The sequence below is a fragment of the Lepidochelys olivacea genome, assembly GCF_965140295.1.
Source record: "Lepidochelys olivacea isolate rLepOli2 genome assembly, chromosome: 9".
In the NCBI taxonomy this organism is placed as follows: domain Eukaryota; kingdom Metazoa; phylum Chordata; order Testudines; family Cheloniidae; genus Lepidochelys; species Lepidochelys olivacea.
In genome coordinates, this window is record NC_140419.1 from 14,950,016 (window position 1) to 14,977,962 (window position 27,947).

At 42.0% G+C, this 27,947-nt stretch overlaps 1 protein-coding gene across 4 annotated transcripts in view; it reads right to left on the reverse strand.

Annotated features, from left to right (window-relative positions):
* The window catches only part of NLGN1 (neuroligin 1), a 574,670-nt gene extending 547,095 nt beyond the window's left edge, over nt 1-27,575 (reverse strand). For 3 of the 4 annotated variants that reach the window (XM_084639872.1, XM_084639871.1, XM_084639868.1), the window contains exon 1: nt 26,855-27,575. The gene's annotated coding sequence lies outside the window, so the exon portion shown is untranslated. The remainder of the gene's footprint in view (nt 1-26,854) is intronic. The other variant, XM_084639873.1, reaches the window with a different exon arrangement.
* Nucleotides 27,576-27,947: the final 372 nt, after the last annotated feature.

The following is a 27,947-nucleotide window of genomic DNA, read 5'->3' on the forward strand; positions in this document are numbered from 1 at the left end:
AGTAACATCTACAGAGTGGAAAGCCTGTTGATTATTTCAAGGAGTATGGCATGCCAAGGAAAAAGGAAGAAGGGAAGTATACACTAAAGAAGCAGATCGGCACAAAACACATAGGGAAATTGGTAAAAACGTAAAAATATGCCCAGCTCAGGATTTGGTACTCAGTTCCTGAAGCAGCTGATGTTATGACCCCTCCCTGAAGCACTTGTATGAGCCTGCATTGCTCGTAACTACTTCATGATTTGCCAGGAACAAGGCAGGACCTTGGTACCCAATTTTATTAAGAATTTGGTATTGGTAACATCTTAGGCCCAGATCCTCAATTGATTTCAATAGGAGCAAGATGCCTAAATAACTCTGAGAATCTGGGTATTAATAATTAATAATTTATCTGCCTATCAGAAAGTGGGAGAGTGATGCAGAGCAACAGTCAGGTGACTCATTATCTGCAATATGGTTACTGGGATTTTCACCTACTGTACAGTCTCTTTTGTTTAACTACAGTGCATCCATTAAAGCATGTGCCAGTCTCCTGCTGAAGTTATTAATTGTTGGGGGTACTAAACACACCTTGAAGGATCAGGCCCTAACAGAATTTCTCATAAGGGCTTGCCACTCTTCCTACTTGATTAAAAAAAAATCTGCTCCATATTTGATCAATAAAAGATTTTGCATAATAATAAAAGTTTTAGTGATTCACATTATTAGTACTATGGTGGATGTACATCTTGCACAAGCCAATGAGGTATGTCAAAATCTCTTTGGGACTACCCAACTGAAAATTCTTCAAAGTAGTAAGAATATTTATCTTCAGCTTTCTAGCAAATCTCAACCGCTCACGTTGTCAGTCCTATATTTTATAAAGAAATTCCTGTGTAAATAAAAGATTTTCCTGTCTTCTCTGCAGAAGTCAAAATATTAAACAGCGATTTCTTCAGACTTCACTGTTAATTTATCAAGAAGGAAAAGACAAGGCAATCTCATATGTAGACTCAGAACTTTTATAGTGAGACAGCATGTCCTAGTGGATCAAGAATCAAAGCAGGAGGAAGGAGACTTTGGGCCTGATTCTCCTGTCATTTGCACCAGTTTTACATTATTGTAACATCATTAACTTAAACACCAGCACTTGATTTACAACAATTCAAGTGAGAAGAGAATCAGGCCTTTGAGTTCTCTTCCAAGCTGTTATTGATACTCTTTGTGAGCTTGGGTCCTTAACCTCTCTGTGTTTCCGTTTTCCCCATCTATAAAACGTGAATAATAATACTTATGAACCTTTGTAAAGCACTTTGAGATTTAAAGATGAGAAGTACTAAGTGTTAATATTATAAATGTGAATCATAAGATCAGCAGAGTAAAGACACATTACCTCCTTTGATATTCCAAAAGCTGCCAAAACATTGCATAAAGAAATTAATAGGGCTGAATGCTGCCTTCAGTCGTACCCATGCAATGTCATTTACTTCAGTGGTGTTACACGGATGTAAAAGATGTTAGAATCTGATCCACAATTTATAAAGGTTTTTTTTAAAATGTGATTTTTTTGTTAAAAAAGTTATAAAACCACAGAGATGCATAATTATTTCCCTCAGTTATGGCGGAGTGACACCATAAGTAATTCTATTTATATCAAAGATCTCTATCTTCATTGTCACAGGTGTTCTACTGCAACTTGGATTATGGAAAATGAAGCTGCAGGTATCAAAATATGTATACTGTACGTTTGCATGTGAATCAGTTGCTACTGTCCAAATTGACAATCTAATAGAATGTAAAATTCTACTTTTACAAGAAGTCCACCCTTGACCAGAATATGTGCCAAATTCTCCAAAATAAGATAAATTCATGTGTTTCTCCAATCTTCATCCAGTAGCTAGCATGTGACAAATTATCAACCTTAAGATCATGTGTGAAGGTGCAGAGAGCTCTTCTACTGACTCATTCCAGAAGCCTCAAGACAGTCTCATTAGGTACCCCTCAAGTACATAAAAAAGCTAAGCATCTCTCTGAGGCTAGGGAGAGCTAAAAGAGGGAAGACATGAGGTCCTGGCAGGGAGAAACTCTACGAACAGCCAACTCAAGAAGTTATTGAGGTTTATAGGGGGGTTATCTGGGGTTTACAGGATTGAGCTTCCTGACATTACAGTGAATAAGAGCTTGCTGTTGACTCCACCAATGGCAGGACTGTGCACTCTGGGCCAGATTTTTAAAGATATTTAGGTGCCTGAAGATGCAGATTGGTGCCTCCTGGGGTTGACTTCAGTGGGAGTTAGGCACCTAAATGCTTCTGAAAATCCCACTATCCGTTTCTTCAGGAACCTTTAAAAATCTTGCCCTTTTTGCCAGATCCTACACCATTGAATTCAGTTCCAGCTTTATCATTGACTTCAATGGTCACAAAAACCAAGCCTTAAATTTGGGGGAGTATAGCCCCCTTTTAGACTTTTGTTACTTGAATAAAGACAAACCCAAAGAAGAGAATGAGTTTGGATAATAACCAACATGTGTGTGTATGGGTGCATACATGTGTATTTGTGCAGGCACACACTGTGTTGAGTGAGGATGCTACCCAATTTACAGATTGCTGGCACATGTTCCATCAGTTACTTTTCTTTCTCAGATGCTGAGCTGTTGGGTCAGGTTCTGAAAGACTGAAGCTCCCGTTCTTCAATCCCATTCTCCTGAGTCATTCAAGCCTACACTTTGCCACCACATTGCTAGGCCAACTAATTGTATAAATCCTAATTATACACATAACTTTGAAAAGCCTTAATTCCTTCTGGAGATATATAAATAAATGATCAGGAAATGGAATTACTAAATGTTTCCAGATCAAATCAGACTACAAATTTCTTAATATCGTCCACCATAAACCTCACCAGTATACTTTGAAGTGGAAATTCAGGAAATGTATTAAATTCTGCAAAACTTGTGTTATGCATGGAATGCGTTTCCACCCAGTTATTAGAATTGAACAGCTACAGTGTAAGCAGTAATAGCTACAGACAAAGGAAAGCAATAAAATGATTACCACTGTGTGGAAATTATGAAAATGCTTTATTAAATTTATTCAGCGGAAAAAAACCCACTACATATATTTCAGCTGTTGGCTTTCTGACCAGTGCTTGCAATGCGCAGAGTTGTGAGTTTCCTCAAGCCCCCAACTGATGGTAGTTACATAAAGGACAAGTCTGCTGAAGTTTGCATATAGAAAAGTGACATTTATTTCTCAGTCACTTGCAGAGCAGACATGTTGACTTGCTTATAAAAAGAAAAAAAATATCAAGAGGGAATTCAACACAGGCGTAAGAACGTTTGCTTCAATTGTAGGGCTTCTGGGCCCAATCAGCCAGGACCAGGGGCATGCACAAGGGTGGGGGAAGGAGCATGCCCCTCCCCAATAGTCGTTGAGGGAACAGAACTTTTCCGACTCCTGGGCCACGGAGGCAGGGAAGACCAAGCTTTACCCAGGGCTAGGCCAGGGTTGTGGGGAGTGGGAGGAAGACCGAGCTCCTCCCAGGGCCAGGCTGGGGCCAGGGAGGGAAGACCGAGCTCCTCATGGAGCCAGGCCTGGACAGGGGGAGATCAGAGCGAGCTCCTGCCAGGACAGGGGAAAGAGCAAGCTCCTGCCAGGACGGGGTTGGAGGAGGGAAGAGGGAGCTCCTGGGGGGGGCACTGTGCCCCTCCAAAAAGGGATCACATTTAAATTCCTGTGCATGCCTCTGCCCCATATGAGATAAAATTAACTCCAAGTGAAGTCAGTTGACTTTGATGGGAGTTAGACCGCTATGGTTCTTGGAACCCCAACAGTACTGTCTCTTAAAACACGGTTAGAATCCTTTGAGCAAACCATGTGCAAAGGAAACATATAAACTCCTTAATTTACAGGCTTGTTTCAATATAAACTAGTAACAAAGTTTCAGGAGCCAACTGCTTCTACCAAAGCCTCAAGGAGAAACCACTTGTGGCCAAATTTTTAAAAAGAGTTCAGCACCCAACAGCTCCCATTGTTCTCCATGGAAGCGGTTAGATGATGAGCACTTTGGAAAATCTGGCCACTGCACATAGGGTCTGATTTAGGAAGGCATTTGAGCAAATTGCTAAATCCCATTGACCTCTCTGGGACTTCTGCACATAGTTAATGTGCTTAAGTGCTTTCCTGAATTGGAGAGTTAAACGGGACCTGCGCTCTTTTGAAAATCTGGCCCTAGTTGTGATGCAAAGAACTGTGGCAATGTGGCACATTCTGACTGGGAATTCTTGTCTCTCAGCAGCTGGAGAAGATTTCTAAACATCCCTAGTGCCCTGTTGGCTGCTTTATTTCTGAGCCTTCGGAAGGGGACTATCTTGGTGGGCTAGACTGTAAGGAGCTGCAGTGGAAGTACTAAATCCTCCTACTGTCCTTCCTAACACCCAAAGTGTCCAGGGTGTACAAATGCAGTCACAGGGAGCTAACTGTGTCCTGGGGAGCAGAGGGAAAACAGGACCCGTTCGTTTTTAGTTTCAACCAATTTTTACTGGTAGAAGCATGGATGTTTGCTAGCAATGACAAACATCTCTATGGAAAAGCCCTACTCTATTTAATAGGGATAAAAGAAAGAAATTACTATTACTCTCAAATTACTCCAAAAAGAAGAGAAAAGATCTTATTTTGTATTCAAAGTTTTTAAAATCATCCTATTCAGCTCTTTGGTAGGGATATCATGTCTACTGCATTCTATAGGATTGATTCCCAAAGCTATAATCATTTTCTCTGAGAGTCTGTTGGACTTTTCTGTAAGAGGCAGAACTTTCTTTGCTTTTTCCTTCTCAAGTAACTAAGCACCACTAGCTAGGAACTCTCCCTTTTCCCCACTGGAGTGCAACGACTGCATTCATGGTCTGGCCCTATGCAGGACTGGAGGGGAGAGGCTTCCTCCCTGCTCCCACTTTATACAGCCATGCCACAGCTGGCCACAATCTGGCCTAGGATAACATAATCCATTCACTAAGGTAAACTGAGATTCAACTATAGCATTAATCCTTTTGCGCAGGTGGTTACTGGCGCATCCACTGTCAGAAACAGACTTTGCACCCACTAAGTCCTATTCCGGAACCAAGGAGTTAATCAAAAAGCTATTACAACTTATTACTGGTCTAATTTGGAAACACTGTAAACATTTTCTTTTTTATTTAAAACGAACAAACACAATATCCACACACCACAGTGCTGGGCAGATCAACAAACAGATTTAAGTAATAATTGCAATCTAACATCAACTTCTATATATACACAGCACTGAGCTATTGTGAAGACTGTCTTCACAGTCAGTTGGGAACCTTCCCAGTTTTGAGAGAAATGGCAGAAAGATCAAGAACCATTAAACACAGATCTATACTACATAGTATATACAGTTCAATAACCCACATTAATGTAACTTCAAGTTTACATCGTTTAAAAAAAGGAAATATAAAAAGCTAAAGCCCCAACATTAATATTAACTGACCCTTCCTGCACCTCCTATTATGAACTATACAGGTGTTATACAGGGTCTAACTATAGGTCCATTAAATCCAGTATAGTGCTGTAGGAGGTGGCTTCATCCCAAAGTTTTAGAGGAAAGAGACTCTTCTTTCCCATTATTATGCACTAAGCCAATTCTCCCAAACCTAGCAGATGATCAGATTATGCCCTTAAGCATGAGACATGATTACCTTTATTTTGGCTTGTATAAAGTAGCCACAAATATTATGAATGGATTAATTAAAATAATTACTTTAGATTACACCATACTTTAGATAGGGATGTGCTGTTTTTCATTATAATGCCATTACTAGAGGAAGACAGTAACATCTGCAAAGGTTTTAGAGGGTATGATCCAAAGCCCACTGGAGTTAATGGGACCTTTTCCACTGACTTCAATGGGCTTTGGGTCAAATACACCAAAACATGCTGGTTGCTTCCTTTAATTGCTTGCTATTCCACATGAGATGCCCAATCCTGCTTCCAAATAAATTAGTACACACCTTTAATTCACAATGCTTGAAAGGTTTTTCCTGGGTACACCACAAACTCAGAGGGGAAGTTCAATCTATTTCTGCCATTGATTTCAAGTGCCATTTTTCTGTCCAATCATTCCACCGAGAGTTTCTCATGATCCTCCAGTTTGTTTAGATCATCCTGCATCGAGTAGTGGGTTAGTATAGACTCATTTTGTCCCAGTAATAAATAATTTCTTTCAAGACACAAACAACAACTAGTGTTCTCTGAATATTTAGGTGGTAAGAAGACTTTTGAATAGGCAGACTCACTTAAGAGACATGTACAGAAAAACTTTAGGAAAGCTGAATATAAAATGATGCTTTAGGAATTCTGCACTTGACTTGAAAGAAGTCAGAGGACTCATTATGTAATCTCCTAATCTGGATGCCCTTCACATGTCCAGTCAAATCATAATAAATCTTTTATTTGCTTTTGGTCTCTGAGCCAAAATGAAAGTAAAACCTGAAGCAAAGACCAGGAGCATGAAGTTAGTTACATTAAAACAAAAAACACTAAGAAGGGTCTTCTTGTGGCTGTTTCAGATGATTTGGTCCTTTTACGAAGACCTTTCAGATTTTGAATTTGCAAGAAGAATTTCTTATCACTTCAGGGCAAGAAAATGTCTTCAGCCTTCAAGATTTGGATAAATGGCTGAAAAATAAATGAAAGTTGCAGTTCCCCCATGACTGATCTTTAAGGATACAATTTTATCCAGAAGCAAGGAGAAGCATAGTAACGTGAAAATGACCTTTTCTATAGATCCTGGAAAGAAAAGGAAAGTGGTCCAGTGGTAAGGATGCTAGCTTGGGAGCCAAGTTCAGATTTCTGCTCTATACCATATTTGCTGAGTGACCTCGGGCAAGTTGTTTAGTCTCTCTGTGCCCCAACTCCCCACCTGTACAATGGGGCTAACAGTACTCCCTAACTCGCAGCGGTGTTACAAGTGTAACCCCCAAAGAGATTACCTAGATTCCTGGGACTCTGTCTGCCGGCAGCTCAGGGAGAGGCACACTGTCCCTGGTAGGGATGGGGAGCCAAGGCAGACTCAGAGTCCGCCCAGCAATCAATAGGGAGTGAGAGGCCCTCCCAGGGAGAAGCCATTTGGTAGTCAGTCTGGAGCCAGCCAGGAAAAGGGCAGGAGTGGCTGTGTGGGGAGCTGGTGAGTCCCAGGCCTGCATGCAGGGTTCCCCCTGAGAACTGGCCTCTAGGGACCTGACAGCAGATCCCTCAGCTGGGTTTTTTTCCTTCCCCACTGATAAGTCCCTATTTGCAGCATTTGCTGGGAAACTTCCCAGCCAGGCTGAGTTCGCCCTCCAGCTCCCTAGGTGAGACCAGTCACCACATGGCCAGCTCTGCTCTGTCTGCTAGTCCAGGAAAGCTGCCTGCTGAGCGTGTGACTGGAGGCTGGGCTAGGAGGCTACCATTTGGATGTTAGTGTAGTTGTGTAACCTACACCTTGAGCCCTGCACCCCTTTGTGGGAAGGGGAAATCCTGGGACCGACGCAGCCTGCTTCCTGCCTGAGGAGGATCCCTGCCAGCAGAGAGCAGCCCCTCTGCAGTGACTGAGGAGTCCAGAGTCATCTTTGAACCTGAGGATCATTCATGGAGTTTGTGAGTGCACCATCGTTTAGTTAGTTAGTCAGAGAATTTGTTCTGGGGACCCCCTACTCCCTGAACTGTGTCCTCAAGCCAGGGAGTAAGGGTTTGAGGATTTTATAACCTGCTGCATATTACACCTGTGGATGGATTTACCACCTTTTCCCACTTGTGAGTCCTTTGGGCTGTACTGAACCCAGTCAGCCACGCTGCTAAACCACTGCAGAGAAGAATTTTGTGGTTACAGGTCATCAAGGGCCCCAGCAAAGTACGCGTACCAATGGGACACTAATTTTACATTTGCTACATCAAGTCATGGGTATTTGCAGCGCGGGCACCGGTGACCCTAAAAATAGTGTTTTACCCTGTTACGTTGTATTTGTCTCCTGTTTAATATAATTATTGTGTTGAATATATTTTTATGTGTTTGTGTTATTTCTTGGAAGTCTCCAACTATCTGGCAAGTAAGTGGGGATTACTCTGTAGTTAGAATTTTCTGCCCAAGCTGCCCTGGTGACCCTGCCAGGAAGGAGCGAGGGGGTGGAGGCACCGCCAAATAGTTTCATAGGAAAAAAATAAAGAAGATACACCCCGCTGAGTGGGTGGCGGGATCCAAAACAACTCAGACCTATCCATCAAAACCTGTAAGCAGACTGGCATTAAAGGAGGTAACCAGGTGGAGAGGGGGCGCTACACAAGGATAAATACATGAAAGATTGTGAGCCATTCAGATACTGGTAATGGGATCTGATAAGTACCTAAAACAGCTAGAAGAAGAATCGCACCTGTACGATCTGCTTGAATCTGCAAATCTTGCAAGCAACACCCTCTCGCCCCCTTCCCCCCCCCCCCCGCCCGGGTCTGGATATAAATCATCAGCCTTCATTTGCTTCAATATATCCAGCCATTTTTTCATGATCCTCTAATTCTGTGAGGTGTCTGCCTTCTCTCTCACATTTCATCTGTCTATCTTAGGCATCTCTAATGCGCCGATCACTATATGTAAGGGGACTGTTGCCCCCTTGCTAACAGTCAGTGGGGGTATTTTAGTTTCTAGCTCCCAGTACTAAAAAGGAGGAAGGGTAGATGGAGAATCAGGACCCTGAGACTGACAGCCCCCAGGAACAATGGGGAGAGGCCAATGCTCCAGGTCAGCCTGAATGACAGGGCGGGCAGGCTAATCAGGGAGTCAGGAGGCCAGGGAGGTCCCATCCTCCATGTGAGCTGGAATTGCCTGGGTAAGACAGAGTGGTGCTAAGGAGCCAAGCTAAGGAGAAAGCAGGGGCCCAAGCTGAGCTGGGGAGCAGAGCTCTGCCAGCCCAGAGAGAGCAGACCCTGTCCTGGGAGTACAGCTGCAGCCCCAAAGCCAGAGGCAAAGCCCAGAGAGAGCAGACTTGCCCTCTGAAGAAAGCTGCAGCAACCAGAGCCAGAGGGGCCAGAAAAGCAGCCCACGAAGCAGGTCAGTGCTGGGAGCAGAGTCACAGAAGCAGCCCGCAGAGCAGATCTGTCCTGGGAGCAGAGCTGCAGCAACCAGAGCCAAAGGGGCCAGAGAAGCAGCCCAGGGAGCTGGAGGCAGAGCAGCAGCAGCAGTGCAGAGACAGAGTGGTGGAGCTGGGGCTGGAGCAGTCCTGGGCCGGGTGTCGTGAGCAGCTGGGGAGAGCGAGCGGGACCCTGGGCAGCGGGCCCAGCAGAGGGAGACACCTCAAGCCAAGAGGCTCTGCAGGCCAGACGTGGATCGTAACCCCGACAGGGCGGGGGCGACACTGGGAAGAAGGGTCCTACCACTGAGAGCCTGAGAGCGTGTGGCCACCACCAGAGCGAGTGTCTAACCCACAGCGTCCCTGCAGCACGGCCAGGGCCTGAGAAGAAGGCCTGGGACTGACAAGGACCAGACTGTGAACTGCCCGGATGTTCCAGAGACACTGTTTGTGATGTTCCCTGCAACAGTTCAGGTTGACGTGTTTCCTTTAACCTTTCCCATTTTTCCTTATTCTTTTTAAAATTAATTGTTGATTAAATAACTTGCATTTGCTTTAAATTGTATGTAATGGTCAGGGGATCAGAGAAGTGCCCAGTGCAGAGAGCGTACCCCGGAGTGGGGACACCCTAGCCCCTGTCCTAGGTGACCACAGCAGGGTTGGGTGTCGAGCCCCCCAGGAATCCTGGGCCCAGTTTTGTTGGGGTTACGAGGACTCTGCCAGACAGGAGAGTGGAAGGGGAGTCCTCAAGGGCAGGGAGACCACTGGGTAAAGGAAGTGGAAGCGAGGACTCAGATCCTTTCACTAGCCCACTTCACCGGGGTAGTGCAGAAGCCAGGAAAGTTCCCCACAATAGAGAGACTATTCCCCCGCTTACAGATAGCATATAGGATTTCATAGGAGATATGATGATTTGTAGCAGACACTTGAGCAGCTCATGACCAAATTCTGCCCTGAGCTGATTGAAGGCAACTTGTTTAAAATCCCTGAGCTTGTCATTTGAGAAACAGCCGCTAAATCAATAAATTAAAAAAAAAAAATCACCAGTCTTTGGTTATGTCTGGCTGATTAACCCATGTGCTACATTCCCATAGTAACTCCAAGTCCCACTGCCAAAGGCAGAACAAATTCAAAGCTCAGAAGACCACTCAGTGGTCTAGCTGCCTACCAATCCGTCTGAAATGGCCGTAATACTTTCCTCTTGTCCTGCTCCTTCACAAAATGAGGCCGTATGAATTTGGAGTGAATCTTTAATGTTAATATTTTATAGCAAGGTTTTGTTTCAAGTTTTGATTTTTCTTCAAAAACACTATAGAAGCTGCTGAGTGTTTCAAGTTAAAGGGGCAGCAGCTGTGGGGCGGAGAGTGAGGGCATAGGAAATATATAGGGTGGTAGAGTAAACAGATTACAAAAGGACTGAAGGAACAGAAAGGCTAGGAGACACGGAGAATTAAATAGGAATTAAAGGATCCAGATAAAAGCAGAGAAGAAATAATATTTTATATTTATTAGAAGTGTGATTTTTTTTTAATATGAAGACCCCAGAGTACTTCACCAAGGCACTTTACAAACAAACGTATTATTCTCATTCAACAGAGAGAGAAGCTGGGGCACAGTGACATTAAGTGACTTGCCCAAAGTCTCCACAGGAGTTAGTAGTGCTGTTAGAATCTAGATCACCTGACTCTTGGTCTCTGAACTCAGTCCACTAAACAACTGCTGCCCGCCAGCCAAACAAAAGGATGGATAAGGTAGGGATGTCAGGAGAATTTCTGGATTTAATGAATTAAAAATGTAAAGTGGAAAATCTGTTGTAGAAACACCATCACTTTTTGTTCCCTTCACTCTCAGAGAGGGAATTCATTTAAATCTGGCAGCACAACTTGTAAAGTATAGAAGAATTTCATACTTGATTTAGTCCAAACATGTAAAATTGGCAAGCATGTCCATTCATTTCCAAACTCTGTGCAGCGAACAAATTAGGCAATTCTGATCTTTCTTATCAAATAAAACAAAGCTAGGACCCTGTATGTATCCTGAAGTTTCTCAGTAGATGTATGTTAATGCAATTTAGCACTTTGGGGCAAGTTTACAAAATCTCTAATTTTGCACACATGTATAATACATATTTGTGTGTAATATGGATTTACATATGTTTAAATGTTATGCATGTATATTTGGAAATGCTCTGTTCAAGCAGACATTAATTTGCAGTTATGAAATACTTTGTTAAATTACTCTTCAACTCTACATGAATTTGCATGACATTTTCAGTATTGTTACATTGCTGGAATACCAATGGAGCAATCTGTCCCAGAGGAAAGGATATATTTGTGTGTAAATAAGTAACTGATTTCTACTACCCAAGTTTATTCTTGAAAATACAAATCTATTTTTAAATAACCTACTGTATTCACTGTATGGCGATCAGTGCTTGTGGCATTAAAGTTAGGAGAACAAGGATCATCTTGTGTACTGGGACTTAAGAGATTTAGATTTGATTCCTAGCTCTGCCATAGGCTTACTTTTGTGAACTTGGCAAGTCAGACAAGCCCTGTTTCAGACAAACTTTTCAGCCCACTGCTATTCAGGGGATAATACTTCCTTTCTCCAATAATTTGTCTGTCTTGTCTATTTAGATTGTAAACTCTTCAGAGAATGAGCTGTCTCTTACTGTTGGTAAATATAGTGCCTTGCACAATTGAGCCCTGATCTCAGTTGGGACTTCTAGACACTACTGTAATACAAATAAATAATACATAATAAGCTATGCCTAAAATACAAGATCTTAGAGGCAAATCTAGGATAAATGCCTCTCCCATGGTATACTGCACAAATTTCACAGTCTAATAGTCTGAGGGAGTACATGTCAAAATGTAGGATTTGGGGCACAAGAAATGCAGAATTGGCCATATCTATCTACCTACCAGATATTACATGATGTGACATAGCAACAGAAATGTTAGGGCCCAGTATGTAATTACTGAGTTTATTTACCTTAAAGTTAATCTGCAAATGCATGTATTTAACTGCATAATATATTAAATATATATCAGTCAGACTGCAACACATATTATTGTAGTATATACAGAATCTAGATGATACTCATGATTTAAATTCATAATTCAATTTTAGAATATTTAATGTTCTATCCCCCCACTAGCTTTAATGACAACACTCTAAATGCAAAATTGGATGTGTACATTCACATCTAAATATAAAAAAAAATAAGAGTATTCAATAGAAAAAATGCCAGAATCAGTCAACTCCTCCAAGTAAGGACGTATGTTTTAAAACATAATTTACAGTGTCTGGACTATGTCCAACTGATTTACCAATTTTTTCTGCCATTTTGTCCCTTATTGTTTGAACATTACCATCATTATAGTTCTTATCTGGTCAAGAGGTGGACAAGTGGCTCCCTCTGGTGCCAACATCAATACGGCTCTCTAGATTTCATAGATCTTACTGACTGTATTTCACAATCTAACCGTCAGCAGGATCAGGTCCATGTGTTTATAGGGTAGTCTCCTTTTTTAGTCATGGCTTCAGCCAGAAAATGCAGTTATGAACTTTTGATTCTTTAGTTTAACAGGATGCAAAGCAACATACAGAACTTAAGGTATCGTATATGCAGCATACTACAGGATTCAGCTCTTTGCTGGTATTTATGAATGTCCCTCTATTTTGAATAAAAAACAACTTAAAGTTAAAAAATATTTAACACTTTCTGAATTAATATACAACTTTGCAAAATCGTGTAAGAGATAAAATTACCATTTGAGCCTCAGCTGCTGCTATAATAATAAGTGCAACATACTGGCTTATTTAGTTTTAGATTAATTCATACATTTCTGGTATTTGCATGTGTTAGAACTATGTTAGAAATCGCTTTCCCAGTTTTCTGAAAGCTGTGCACTCTGGTGCCACAGTTATCAAGACTAAGGTCAGAATAGGTTGCCAGGCCCTACTCTAAAATATTGGAGTAGGAAAAGGTTTATGACAACGAAGATTAAAGCAGCACCTATCACAAGCTCTGTGATAGTAAAGGGCCTGTCAACATTTCCATTACCATTCCTTATTATCATTGTGGGTTTATTTTTTATTATATTCTGGAGAATCCTAATACACAAATTGCCCGGTGAGAGGCTCCGTATTTCAGGGAAAAGTGCTTATATCTAAGGATATAAGTATGTTGGATATTTCTGTTTGTATGTTCTAGCTAGATAGGTGCCTAGATCACATTGGATCCAACCCTCTCACCCTTTCATACATAATATTTTGGAAAGAAACATGCTTGGAAACGGATGAAATACTTTTATTTGAAAATAGCATCTATCAGGTCCCAATCCTTGAAGCCCTCCATGTGCAATTCCTGTGGTCTTAAAAAGTCAGCCCTGCCTAAGCATTAAGAGTCCATGGTAGCAACACCATCTAGCAGCATAGGGGTAGAGGAACCCAGGCCCTCTCACTCCACTGGGTTCCAATTCAAGGACCCTCTTGGGCACCATAAGGCCCACACCATCAGGGCATGTCATGGCTGGCAGTTGTCCCTGGCAATCTGATCTATGGGTCTCAGCAGGCTAGGGAGTCCCAGCTCCATGCAGTAGACCTGGGGATGCCTTCCTGGCATAGTCCTTCTGCAGCTATGACTGCAGATTGGCCTCTCTCTGCCTGCCACCCTGCTGTGCTGAAGAGACTCCCTTTTATGTCCCTCGCTCCTCCAACTGGAGAACACCCAGCAGGCCTGTTGGAGTGGGGCTTCCCAGGCCCAGAGTTGTTCCTGCCCCCTTGACTCTCTCCCTTAGCCATCCCCTCACAATACGTCAACTCTTATTTATTTTAAACGACAAAAGATTTATGCATAATAATTTTAAGAATAATTAACATTGCACTTTTCATCTTCAAAAGAAGCTTTACAGAGACTAATTACATCCAGCACCTCTGTAAGGTAGTCCTTTTACTGATGGGAAATTAGCAAAGACAGATTGAGTCTTGGCCTATGCAGCTATAAAGGAGTGTAAGGGGTAAAAGACCACCCTCTCTTCGCCCATAGGCCCATGTGCAGGCTAAGACCTTGGGGACAGGCATATAGGAGTAAGCAGGTGAAATGCACTTGTTACTCCCCTACCCACAGCAGGTGGATGAGGAATGGGTGGAGAAAGGACAGAGAATGGGCAAAGCTTTTCTCTGTCCACCCAAGTCAGTGCCAACCAGTCCACCTAAGTCAATGTGGGTTTGTTTTAATTTCATATTGGTATACGCTTGCAAGAAGTTACCACATCACCCTGGAGCGTGAAGGAAACAAAGAAGGAACTGTGCCTCTCAGACAACTTGAGGCAAAAGCAATAATTATCCCTAAGTGGTCACAGAGGAAATCAGTATGTGAACCAGGATTAGAAAGAGTTCTTGACTCTCAGTTCTGGAGACCGTGTCTCTTTCTGGTAATATTTGTATCCTTCATTTTACACAGTATTTTAGGGTGTGAAAAGAATGCCATCTACTAACAAGTGAAGGTGAACTCAAGCCACAAAGTTTGGATCCAGACCTGAACTTTATCTTAAAAGTTGGGGGGGGGGGGGAACACGACACAATAATATAGAACAAGGAGCTTTTGGTTCAGTCAGTCTCTTTTACAAAGCACTTAACCCTCACAGGAAATTCATGAGAGCATATACAATACTGAGAGGACTGCATGATTCTTCATAGAATTTTATCCACCGTTTACAAGTAGATTCAAGATAAAACTCATTATTTTTATGGAAGTGTTACATAAAACTTATGGGGAAAATAAAAAGAAGGACATGAAAATTTACAGTAATGTTTTTGGACTTATCTCTACTCGATAACAATGGGGACTTGAAGGATAGAGTGGTTTTTCTCTCATAGTAATCATACATACAAAAGCGTAAGAGTCACAAGACTGAAGCAGAATAGGTGTGAGCCAAGAACAATGAAAGCATCTTCTGGAAACCACTCTTTACTTAAGTGTTAGTTGCAGTAAAGGCCCCCATTCAGTCGACAGTCTCTTGTCTTAAACAACCACTTTAAACTAAGGTTTCCAGTCTAATTTGTTCACTCTGTAATTAAAAAACACCTTTACTTAGCAACCAAACGTCACTTGTCTCTTGAATGGTTGCTTAAGACAGGTTGCACTTAGACGTTACTGTAATTTTTTTATATTCAGCTTGTTGTGTTTGAGGAATCAAACCACTTAAACACCGAAAGTTGGAGTTAGACAGACATGTTTTCATATCAGATTACAGCTACATATATATAAAAGTTGCACTCTAATTAAAAAAGAACGGCTCTCGTTCTAATCACACAAAGTGTTTTAACACCAGTTTAACTCCATTGACTTAACTGAAGTTACTCCTTATTTACACTGGTGTAACTTACATCAGAAACAGGCCCATTGTGTGTATAATATTTGATACAGTACAGTATCATATAGTATAGAACATACATTTACAGATACTAGGTTTTCCAGGGAGTCTCTGATTTCGTGATTCAAAAATATTGCTCCCAAATGCTCAGGTCCCTTTGTATGCCAAGGAGATTTGCCACCCATTGCCCTGATCACTCTACTTGTATTTTGAAACCTACTTCTCCTCCCTGTACCTTATTTATTTAGGCCATGAGCCTGCAATGATCTCCGTGTGAGTGCAGAGGTCCACTTGCCCCAGAGCTCACTGCAGGAACAGATCCTTAAAATGTAAGCTCCTCAGGGTACAGACTGTCTTTTATTGTGGGTTTGTACAGCACCTCGCACAATGAGGTGCTGATTCAGACTGAGGCCTCTATGTGCTCTGGACTACAAATCGTAAATAATAATAAGTGCGGTGAATAGCTTTTCTTCCATAACTGAGAAACTTTAAAATTTTCACTGTACTGCCATTTTAACAATAAAATTGCCAGCTGGCTATGGCTTTCATCTGCTGTTCAGCCACTTTTAACTTTAGTTTTCTAATAAACATGTTTAATTGGAGGCATTCAGGGTTTTTTTCCTAGTTCAGATTTTTTCTTAATGAAATATAAAAATTAAATATATCTCAGCTGGCGGTAAGGCTTCACTGAAAATAAAAGATAAGTTAATTCTGCAGTAGGAATGCTGAACAAAAATAAGAGACAGAAATAGTCAAAATAAAATACCACCAGCTCATGCAGGGCCTTTAAGATTTAGCATACACTTGCTTTTGTTTATTTTAAACTTTATGTTTACTGAGTTTTGGTAATTAACAATATGAAATATTAAGAAACAGAACATGCACACACGTGCATCATACTTCATTTGAAAGCTTATTATGTCTACTTTAGGATGAGGTATGTTGTGGAGCTGTCAAGTGGTGCCATTACCATAGAAACAGGGATAAACAATGACACCCTCAACACATTAAAATGACCACTTTGAAATATCTACATTCATTTGTTGTTAGTTTAATGTCTCTATCTATTATTTCAAGACATAACATTGGATTTCTTTGTGACCTCAAAGCATCACAACAGCAATCTAAAGGGTAAAACAAAAATCTAATAATAAATGAGTGCAGGTATCACGGAAATGAAATAGCACTGATGACACTTCTAGTCAATTTCATCATCTTATTCACCATTAGTTCACCATGCACATTTTACCACCCATGTTGCAATGGTGATCCAATATCTGGTTCACCTATGTACATAGGCATCCAAATCTTTGTTTGCCAAAATATTCTTTTGCCATACTCTCCAAAACTGTCCTCACACGATTGGAGTTTGGCCAGTGACTTGTCCTTTTTTTGATGACTAGACAGAGGTACAAGCAATTCAGATCTTTGTGGGTTTCCTTTTCTTTCTTGCTCTGGTCATACAGCATTGTGTACCAACTTCCTTGCTGCAGAGATTGACGGTTGTCTGTCTCTCCCAATTTGGCCAGATCTTGATGGTGGATGTCACAGTGCTCTTCGAGAACAGGACCCCGGTCTTCCACAATGCCTGAGCTCGAAAGGTGGAGAAATACGCCCCTCTGGCCAAAACCTTGAGAGCTAGGGGTTACCAGGTTCAGAAACCTGGGCTGATTGTCGGAGCCTTGGGCACATGGGACCCCAGTAACAAGCGAGTGTTGAGAGAATGCGGAATTGGTCAGTGCTATGCTAAGCCGATGCGACAACTCATGGTGTCGGACGCCATCAAGTGGTCAAGGACGTCTACATAGAACACATAGGACATCTGTAATACCAGGAGGGATGAGCTGGAGTGCCAATGAGATGCACAGTTGGGAAAGTATGGATTGTATTTTCTAAATGGACAATCTACCCTAAATGCTCAATTACTGAGGGACAATTTTCACTCATTGCTGTATTTGCTTTCCACAACCAACTCTCTGTATAACTTTTCATGAGTGATGTACCCAAATACTTGGATGCTAATATCTAAACTGCGTTGTTAAATTTATTCACCTAAATGTGGGTTGTTGCTGATTATGTACTATATGTATCTTATGACTTTTAAAACAAACTTTCTATTTGTTTATAATCTAAGCACTATACCCAGATGCACAGACACTCTTTTCTTAACCTGTGTACCATATAATTTTTTTAATATTAGCTTTAATAAAATTTTTAGCTCTGTTTATTTTGACAATAGGAGGCATGGATCAGCATTCACTGTTGCACTCCACACGAGTACCCAGCCTGGGGAAGCTAATGGTCCAACCAGCAGAGCAAAATTTGGTGATGAATCCTGGTCATGTGACACCTGACACACACTGCGTATATGCTAAGAAGAAGTTCTGACAACATTAAACACAGATTTCCTTCCCCCAACGATGCAATAGGATGACATCACAAATGAAAAGCATCCAGCGGAGGGCAACAAAAATGATTAGGGGACTGGAACATATCACTTATGAGGAGAGGCTGAGGGAACTGGGATTGTTTAGTCTGCAGAAGAGAAGAATGAGGGGGGATTTGATAGCTGCTTTCAACTACCCGAAAGGGTGTCCCAAAGAGGATGGATCTAGACTGTTCTCACTGGTAGCAGATGACAGAACAAGGAGTAATGGTCTCAAGTTGCAGTAGGGGAGGTTTAGGTTGGATATTAGGAAAAACTTTTTCACTAGTAGGGTGGTGAAGCACTGGAATGCATTACGTAGGGAGGTGGTGGAATCTCCTTCCTTTGAGGTTTTTAAGGTCAGGCTTGACAAAGCCCTGGCTGGGATAATTTAGTTGGGGATTGGTCCTGCTTTGAGCAGGGGCTTGGACTAGATGACCTCCTGAGGTCCCTTCCAACCCTGATATTCTATGATTCTATGAAATCAGAGTCACATCCTGTTAATGTGTATGCAGCAGGAAGTATGTTGCAGAAGTCAGGGGTGAATGTGTCACAAATAATATGCACAGGTCTGAAGTGATGCTTGTCAGTTGTGCTGGTGGCACTGCCTATTTCAATCCATATGTAACCTATGTGTTCCATTTTTGGAAAGTATGAACAGCAAGGATCAAAACAGCTGCATCAGGTAACCTAATTACTATGGGTCCTTTCACACCAAAAGACCTGAAAGCCACAATGCCATATGCAGCATGCAGAAGCATCCTTCTGTCCACTTCCTCTTGAGTGTTGTAGAAGTCTTGGGCTTCTTCAACACCTCTACTTTGGTGATGAACTTTGCACCACTGGAAAATCCTCGAGCAAGGAGTGTTTGTGTTGGGTGTGCTCCTGTGCTCCCAGGTGCAATCTGAATCATATATTTACAGAGGAATTTTACAAGTGACTGTTTCTTAGATGCCATGTTTAGAAACTTCTTCCATGGAGGCAGAGGTCATCCATCAATTATCTGGTATTTCTTGCCTCCAACCTTAGATCCTGTTCTGCACTGTCTTTTCTGCATTTTTCCATAGAGTTACGGTTGTGATATCTGTCAAAGTCTTTTATTACAGAATTAGTTTTGTCAAATCCTTGTAGGACCTGCCTCAAGTACTCAGCAGCCAATTCATCAAATGTGCCATCATTTGTATGGCAGCCATGGCATTTCTGATGTACCCTGTGGTTTCTTTGTTGAAGGCTTTTAGCTCATAGATTCTTTCAGCTTCCAGCTGATGCTCTAATTAAGCCTTGTCTGCTCTTCTCGTTGTTTCATCAGCATGGAAGAGGGCCATCAGCACAGATCCTAAAGGGTGACTAAGAACAGTTGCCATTTAAACATCATGGGGGGAGGGATAGCTCAGTGGTTTGAGCACCTGCCTGCTAAACCCAGGGTTGTGAGCTCAATCCTTGAGAGGACCATTTAGGGATCTGGGGCAAAAACTGGGGAGTGGCCCTGCTTTGAGCAGGGGGTTGGACTAGATGACCTCCTGAGGTCCCTTCCAACCCTGATATTCTATGATCATTTCTGCATCTTGCTAACGGCAGGGTTCTGTGGAAAACAATTTCTGAACTGATAGCCGCTGTGACTGTCCCTCTCTTGCCAGACTTAATTTGCTCAGCAAATATTTTGATGCCAGATTTGTTGACTGGCCTGGAGAAGCTACGTGTCCCATCAGAATCTAGTAAACCTCTCAGAAATCTCACCATTTGTTCTTCACCAACATTTGTTATTTTCAACAGAGACTATTGTCATATGATGTTACATACAGTCCAGTAGATATGTTGTTAAGCATCTTTGGATGTAATTCTGGATCAAATGGGTTGTCATATTGTTGATGACATGGCTGATAAGAGCTATAACATGCTCTTCATCCCTCTTCAGTGCAGAGGCAAGGACTTTTATTGGGACTTTGTCTTCATCACTACTTCTTGTTAGGCCACTTCCTTCTCTGACAGCTTTTGCATATTCATAATAGGAATATGTGTATCATCATCTCTAACACATACTGACCTGTGCATAAGTGTCACTGAATTGAAAAGCTAACTTCTAGAATATTTCAAAGGCTGCATAGGCAATTACAAATTAAACCCTTCTAAGTGCTACCTTGTATGAACAAAAGCGTACATATGGAGAAGCATTACAACAGGCATTCACATACATTTATATCTTCCCACTATGTAGTACAAACCGTGGGCATGCAATTCACTGTTACTGGTGCACAACCTTCACTATGTGTGCACTCTGGTCAGCAAATTTCAACTGGAAGTATAAAAATCACTTGTGAGATACTTTAACAATTAAGAATGAGATACAAAAACATTCCATGTTAGTATACTGCAAAATGTTCATAGTCACCATTTTTGCCACGTGCTAAAAAGCTTCATTTCTCGGGGGGAAAAGCTTGCCCAGGCAAAACCAATATAAATCTTTTAATACATTGTTGTTTGGTAGCAACGTTGTTGTTTGACCAATAAACACCACATTAAGGTGTTGAAATTAATATAAACAGTAACAAGGGTAGTCATAGTCACGTTGTAGTGTTCCTGGAACTGTGCAAAAAATGACACTCTTATTTTGGGTACCTTTGGTTCACCTTTCCTACAGGCTTATGGTACCATTTGACAGCTCCGCATCATACCTCATCTAACATACATAAAATAAGCTTTCAAATGGTATATGACAGGCTGTGTGTAGAATGGGTACATTAAACTCCAAAAATATGGCCCTTTTTGGAGAACTGCTGCACGCCTATATAGGTCCCTGCAGAATGATACAGTAGTTCCATTGGATAATCAGGCAGTGCTGTGAGTTCTTTGACTCTTTTCCTTTCATCCTGTGACCATGCTTCCACCATGCACGTTGGGGAGGAGGAGGCGGCGGCAACATACATTTAACTTGTAACTTAATAAGGACCTGATCCAACTCCCACAGAATTCAGTACAAAGACTCCCACTGACTTCAGTGGGAAGAGGATCAGACCCTAACTAAATAAAAATAGCTGGTATTTATGTGTATTCAGTCATTTTAAGCTAAAAATAATGGCAGTTCCATTATGAAAATATAAAAATCCTCCTTCAGATGGCTTACTTTTTCTTAAACTGTGTACCCATAGGTGCTACCATTGGTATTCCTCCTATTTATCCCTTTTTCATATCATGAGTATATGGATATGAGAAACTAACATGTCTAACTAGTTCTGTCTAGTTCAATCCTGTATATTATAAAATGGCATTGGGAAACCCGGTGTTCTCACTGGCCAATAGTAGTGAAGATATCTAGCAGCTGTGGTCCTGATTCTCCATAGTTTCACTCCTGCTTTATGCTAGAGTAACTCCATTGAAATCAATGAAGCCACATGACATAAAACAGTGTAATACAATGTTGACTCAGGTCTTACATTTGAGTTGGAACTAGTTTTGTTTCAAGCCACTTCACAAATATCAGCGTGCCTCCAACAAATAATGGATATTGACCAGTAAGAAGTTTCTAATTATATTCAATTAGTAGCTATTATATTCAATTAGTAGCAATTTGATCACCAATAAATGCTGGATATGTAATCTTCTTTCCAGCTTCCTCCCTGTTTCCTGTCCTCCCTTCTTTTTACTTTCACCTTCCCTGCTTGACTCTTCATGCTCTCCATCAGCTCCCTTCCCCTAGCTCTATCTCCTTCCTCCCACCTGCAGATGTATGAGCTTGCGTAGCCTCTATGGGTTCCCTGACAGCAGTCCCATTATCTGTTCAGGACAGGTCTCCATTCCATAGGAACACGACCTCTGAATCCTCTGCCAGCATACACACCAACCACATAATTCCTCCCTTCCTTTGTTTGTTTCTTTTTTCAGGGGAGGACACACTCTGAGGCTTTCATTTTGGAACTACATTTTGAGGTGAAAACATACTTAAAGAAGAAATAAAACCATTTCTCTTTTTTTCTTGATTTTTACAAAGGGTCTTCAGTGTGTGCATGTGTACATCATGGTTGGGTGTCACCATTTCTCAGGAGGTTGCACAATATGATCTTGGACATAACAGTCCTCAGGGAACATGGACAGTCTTAAAACAATTTGATCTCTCCCTACTTCCAAGCTATTTTATAATCAAAAGCAGAATCTTATTCCCTTCATCAGCACTTACAAAATCCTAAATCTGTTTTTTGACAGAACGTATAACCCCACTTAAATTACCCTTCTTAGAATGAATGTCTTTGGCCCTCTGTGGAGTATGTTATGGAAGACACTGGTAGGCCAGCTTGTTTAGTCATAAAGCAAATTACTGTAAGGACCTCATCATGGGCCATCGGCAGAGTCTGAACCCCAGACTTTCAGCTTGCAAAGCCCAGACCTTTAATATATGAGTTAAAGGAGTAACTCCATTAGCTGGCAACAGCAACAGGCTGTTATCCTCTGTGCAGACAAGCCACAAGAGGATGGGCTAAGGCAAAGAATAAAATTCCACAGCAAAATGTAAGATTAGTGCTGCCAGATTAATATTCATTCATAACACCACAATGGCATAAAGACCCCATATGCAGAGTTGGAACTGCCCCACTGCAATGGGGGTACCAATGCCAATAGCATGTGCAAACCATCAGTATCACCCAGATAGGTGGGGGAAATGGGAATGCCTGAAAGGTTTCTGCTGTCCCATGTGGTGGAGGCTCCATTATCTATGGATCCCTTGCTCAGACCAGGTTTGTCCGCCCCTTGCACTTCCCTGGCCTATTGATGGAATGATGAGGCCAATTTGGGATCCTGTAACCCCAGCGGGAGTTTTGCAAGATATCTGCAAAAGGGGGTGCTCTGGCTCCAGGCTTCCCATCTCCATGTTCCTTTCAAGTAAGTCTATTTGGGGGAAGGTACCATTTCATTGTCCTGTATCATTTACTGCTTTTCTTCTCCAGATCTGTCCTATCTATTGCAATATTTCCAAATGTTTAACTTCCACCTAGTGGGTAGCGCATGGAATCAGAAGTCAAGAAACATGAGTTCTATTTACAGTTGCCACTGAATTGCTGTGACCTTCCATAAATCACTTACTTGGGGGAAGGGGGGGTTATTTCCTCATCAACAAAACTGGGGATATTAATACTTCCCCACAACTGTAAAGCACTTGGAGATTTTCAGATAAAAAGGTATTATGTAAGTGCAAAGTATTACTAGTAACCATTTGAACATAGGTACAACAAATCAATGTATTTGATACTGAAAAACCTTGGGCCCAGTACTCCCACTGCAGAGTACAAATAACTCCATCCTGTGATGTTACTCATATCAGATTTCTGTAATATTGTTCTTCCTTTAAAAGATGTTCCCAGTGCTAAGTTAACAACAAGAACAAAATGGAAACTGTATTTTACCTCTACCAGAAATTATGCCTAGAGATTTAATGTAGCTTGCACTAGATCAGCAGTGTTCTCTATCCAGTAATGAATTACTATGTCGACCTATGAACTTGAGCATTTGCCTGCAACTGACTGTCACTTTAGGAATGGTGATTATCACAGCATATGTACCACTGAAATCTAGAGTTTTGTTGCAGAGGATAGAGTGGTTGTCTAAAAGAGGAAGTTCAAGTTAAAATGATCAAAGTTCTGCAAACACTGACTTCATGATCCCATAATTAAATTGCAGGCAAATGTAGAACAAAGAACCCCACAGCAAGCTTAACAATGTGAAGTTCAGATGGATATGCCAGTTATGAGTAAGCAGTTAATATTGCTAAATATTACTGAAGTTAAAAGGAAGGAAATTAAAAGAGCTGAATTAAAAATAAACCTGTCCTCACTGTAGGATAGGGTTGCTTTTTTTAAACCAGTGAGGGTAAAAGAGGATGGCTTGCCTGTTTTGGAGTTGAATGGATTGCATATTAACTCATTTTGAAAGAAACTCTTTGGTCCCTTCCAGTCCTTAGTAAGGACAACAGGATTGGGCCCAATGTTTCTGAGAGCATTCAGGTTAATACAAGTTATGAAACTTTATTCCAAGAAGTGTCAGAGAAAATGTGGTAAACCAAAAAAATATTGCCACCATATAAATCATGAAATAATGTTAGGGTTGGATTCTGAAATCCTTATTCTTCCTTAGAAGCACCTTTACCCTGCCAGTAGTCCCACTGAAGACAATGTTATCAGAAAATGCACATACACATTTTACGGAAAAAATACAAGGTAATGTTTTGATTAAAAAATCAGTTTTTTTGACTAATTATATTATGTTCAATAGTAGCCCAGAGAAACATATAATGAATTGAACCTACTTTTGTAATCATGTTTTTCTATGATGAATGATTTGTCAATAACTTTAAATGGAATTCCAATTGAACACTGTGTGAGATATATTTAAAATAAATAATCAAAGTCGCCTTATTTACAAGGGTTGTCTCTACCACCAGCTACAGATTGTTTTAAAGATTACTAAAGAGAATTGAAGGGAAACTTAGGTAAATGCAAATCCTGAGCTTGAGCAATCTTTTAAAACAGCCAGGCTTCTGTCAAAAGAGTGGCATAAATTTTTATTTCAATTTTGGATACATTGTAAATGTAAATGATGGATCAAAAAAATCCAATCAGTGAATAAAGGAAAAAGGTGAAAATAAAGTCAAGGGAAAGGGATAACATGAAAAGGGAGCTTTCCCCTCAGCGCTGCAGGAGCATCAATATATTCTGCTGGAAGAGTGAACACCACAGATCCTGCTTATATTTAAGAGGACTGGAAAAGCTAACCACAGACTCAGCAAGCTTCAAAAAAAAAAAAAAATTACTTCTTTTAATCAAAACCTAATCAGAAGGCCTAAGTGATGATTACCTTCTTCTTTCAGTGTAAGTCACTGAAGCAGGCTGTTAGGCAGACTTCAGCTCCTGTCTATGCCAAGGACAATGTAAACATTACAACACTGAAAAGGTATGGTCAGGGATTACCCTTATTTCCAAATAAACTCTTCTCTGTAGGGTGGCCTGTTGCAAGTTTACAATGGTTGTCTAAAATCAAAGATATATTCACTGGATTCCATACAATGTGAGACCCACAGAAAGAAGCATCCACCTTTTGTTAAGGACACCTTTATTACCAAGACTCTTTTAGCAACTGTTCAGTGTAATTACTTATTCGGGGGATGCAGCAAAAGGCTAAAGTTACCCTTATTAAAACATAATTAAGGTTACAGTATTTATAGACCGCTGTATTATTAACATTAATATATTTCTTTGTTTTAAAAAGGAAAACCATTAAATCCCATAAAAAGCCGAATATTCCTACAGTTGGCTGCTAACTGAAATTCTTACTCCTCAAGTGCCAGGTGTATCATTACCTAGGCCCTGGAAAAACGCAAATAACTAGAGCAAGTTGATCGAGACCGAGAATCGATCATGTTTGAGAATGAAGAGCGGGCCAATATTCGGAGCCCCACCCCTCCACGCCCAGTTCTAATGCCCCGATTGCACAGCTCTGTCCAGAATGAATGTCCAGTCAGTGCAAAGTCACAACCCACATTCATTTCACATGCAAGGCAGGTGCTTTTCCACCACCGCCACCAGACGTGCTGCTGAGCCCGTACAGAACCGTTTCCATGTTTGGATTAAATTCCTGGGGGAGAAGGAAAGTAACTGCCGAACAATGCAGAGCGCCTGAGAACTACCCGAGCCAAGGTGTGTCCTTACAGGGGCTGCAAAAGGAAATGCAGAAACTTTAGCGGGGGGGTGGGGGGGGATGCCGGATTAGTGTAAAAGGAGGGAGGGACGGGATTACCCAACAGGAGAGTGTGGAGACCAGGCAGGGGCAGGATGCGGTTTCTTCGCGTGGGTGTTGGAGCTTGCACGGCCCTAGCGATCTCTGCTCAAATAAACTGGTTAGTCTCTAAGGTGCCACAAGTCCTCCTTTCCTTCCCTTTGTGGTCAGATCTCTTCCCTCATCTCTTCCCCTCCCCCCGGCCTTTCCTGGTTCTCCTTTATCTTCGCTACCCATTCCCACGTCTCCGGCTCCTTCGCCGAGCTGTAACTCACTAGCTAGCGCGCCGCACCGAGGCTGCAGCGGCCCCAGCACTCGCCTTGCGTCGGTCTCTCGCCCCCGGAGGCTTTGCCTGAACACACTCACTCCCTCGATGAATCCCTCCTCGCCCGCGCTACCCCGCGCACAGACGCACACAGCAGCCACTGGGCATTCAGGGGTCAAGCGATCATCTGAAAGAAAGAGGGGGAGCCGCAGAAATCTCAGGAGGGAAAGCCAAGAAGACACAACTCGCCAAGGCAGCGGGCAGCAGGGAGGATGGGGATTTACCCTGATAAAAGAAAGTCCCTCAGACTGAAATGACATACCAGAGTCTGGTCTGGAGCAGGAAACGTCGTGTTGGTTACTCATGGAGATTAAACACACACACACACACACACACACACCGCAAAAAGATTCCCCTTATCTTCCAATCTGAACCCTAATATCCACGATTCAGTCTCCTCTTGGTAACTCTTGCTAAAATGAACCTCCCAGTGAAATTAATTTGCTTTTAGTGGAGGGAGGACCTGCTTCTTTTTGTTGTTGTTGTTGTTCCACTGTCGAGTTCTCCCTTGGGGAATTTTAACTACTTATCTTTCCTTTTTAAATGCAAATAAAGGCTTTTGTGTGCAATTTTCCACAGGGCTTTTCAGAAATACTGCCCTGCTCCAGAAAGTGCTTTCAGAAGATTTATTTTAAAACAGGAGATGGGTGTTTTAAAACACTTACCAAAATATAGTCCAAACATGTGCACAACCGAACAAACTCTTAAATATAGCGATGCGAGTAGCTGCGAATATCAATATTAACGGAAGAAAGCAACCGTATGCATTATAAAAACTCAAAAGGACGAGGGGATTGCTCTGAAAAAGAAGTTATTGGTAACCCCCAGCAAATGGTGTTGCCTCAAATAGCTCACCCTTACCTTATCACTACTCCTCGTTTGCACCTGAGCTGCAACCATAAATACTTCGAGGTACTCAACGTGAAGCTAAATTGATGGCTGAATTTAAGCAATTTCGTCATGCGCCTCTTTTATAGGCTCAAAAGAAGAATGTCCTCTTCAGTATCCAGTCGCTCCCCCAAAGAATTCCAATTTTCTTGAAAGAGGCAGAAACATATATCTGTCTATATACAAACGGGTACTGTAATATATCCAACAAAAGGGGGAGGGGGAAATCAGAGAGGTGTCACTACAAACTTGGCAAGCAAGACGTATCCACGGATTTCCTAGCAGGAATGCAAAAAACTGATGCAAAATGCAAAATTCCGAGGGAGATTTAGAAGCAAAAACGCCACACTGGAAAAATGCATGAAAAGAGCACAAACGGGACGGCTGGATAAATCTTTCCTAGCTATACATCCGTCGGCAAAGCGAGCGATCGCCTCCCAAATCCGAGCCAGTGCAGCTGCTGCAGTTGAGTTGCTTGCTCTCTCCCTGATGCTGCTGCTACCTGTAGACACACACACACACACACACACACACACAGAGGGACCCACAGCTGTGCAACATGCAGGCTGCTGCTGGCTGTGCAAAAACGAGGAGCAGGTTAACCAATTAGCAACGTGCCTCCCTTTCCCTTCCTCCTCTGCTCCCTCACAGTGGGGCCTGGATTCCGGGGCGGGGAGGGGGGGGATCCCGCGTGTGTGTGTATGCGTGTGCGTCCTGTTCGCGCTCTCTCTCCCTCTCTCGTGTCTCTCACACTCCCTCTCTCCTGGCTCCAGACTTGGCCAGCAGCAGAGCGGTGGCAGCACTGAGCGTGAAGGGCCCAGACGTCAGATGTGACGTGCACCAAAGACACAGAGATGCACGTGAGTGAGGAGAAGCAGCAGCAAGAGCAGCTGCTAAAAGCCTCTGCCGCTGAAAGTTTCCCCAGAGCTGTTGGTCTGTCCGACCACTTTCCCCAGCTTCCTCCCCCTTTATTTTTCCAGTCTTTAAATGCAGGAAACAGGACCATCAGGACAGGGAATCTATACAGCATGCTGGGATGGGGGAAGGAGGTGTCTGCTTCAATATA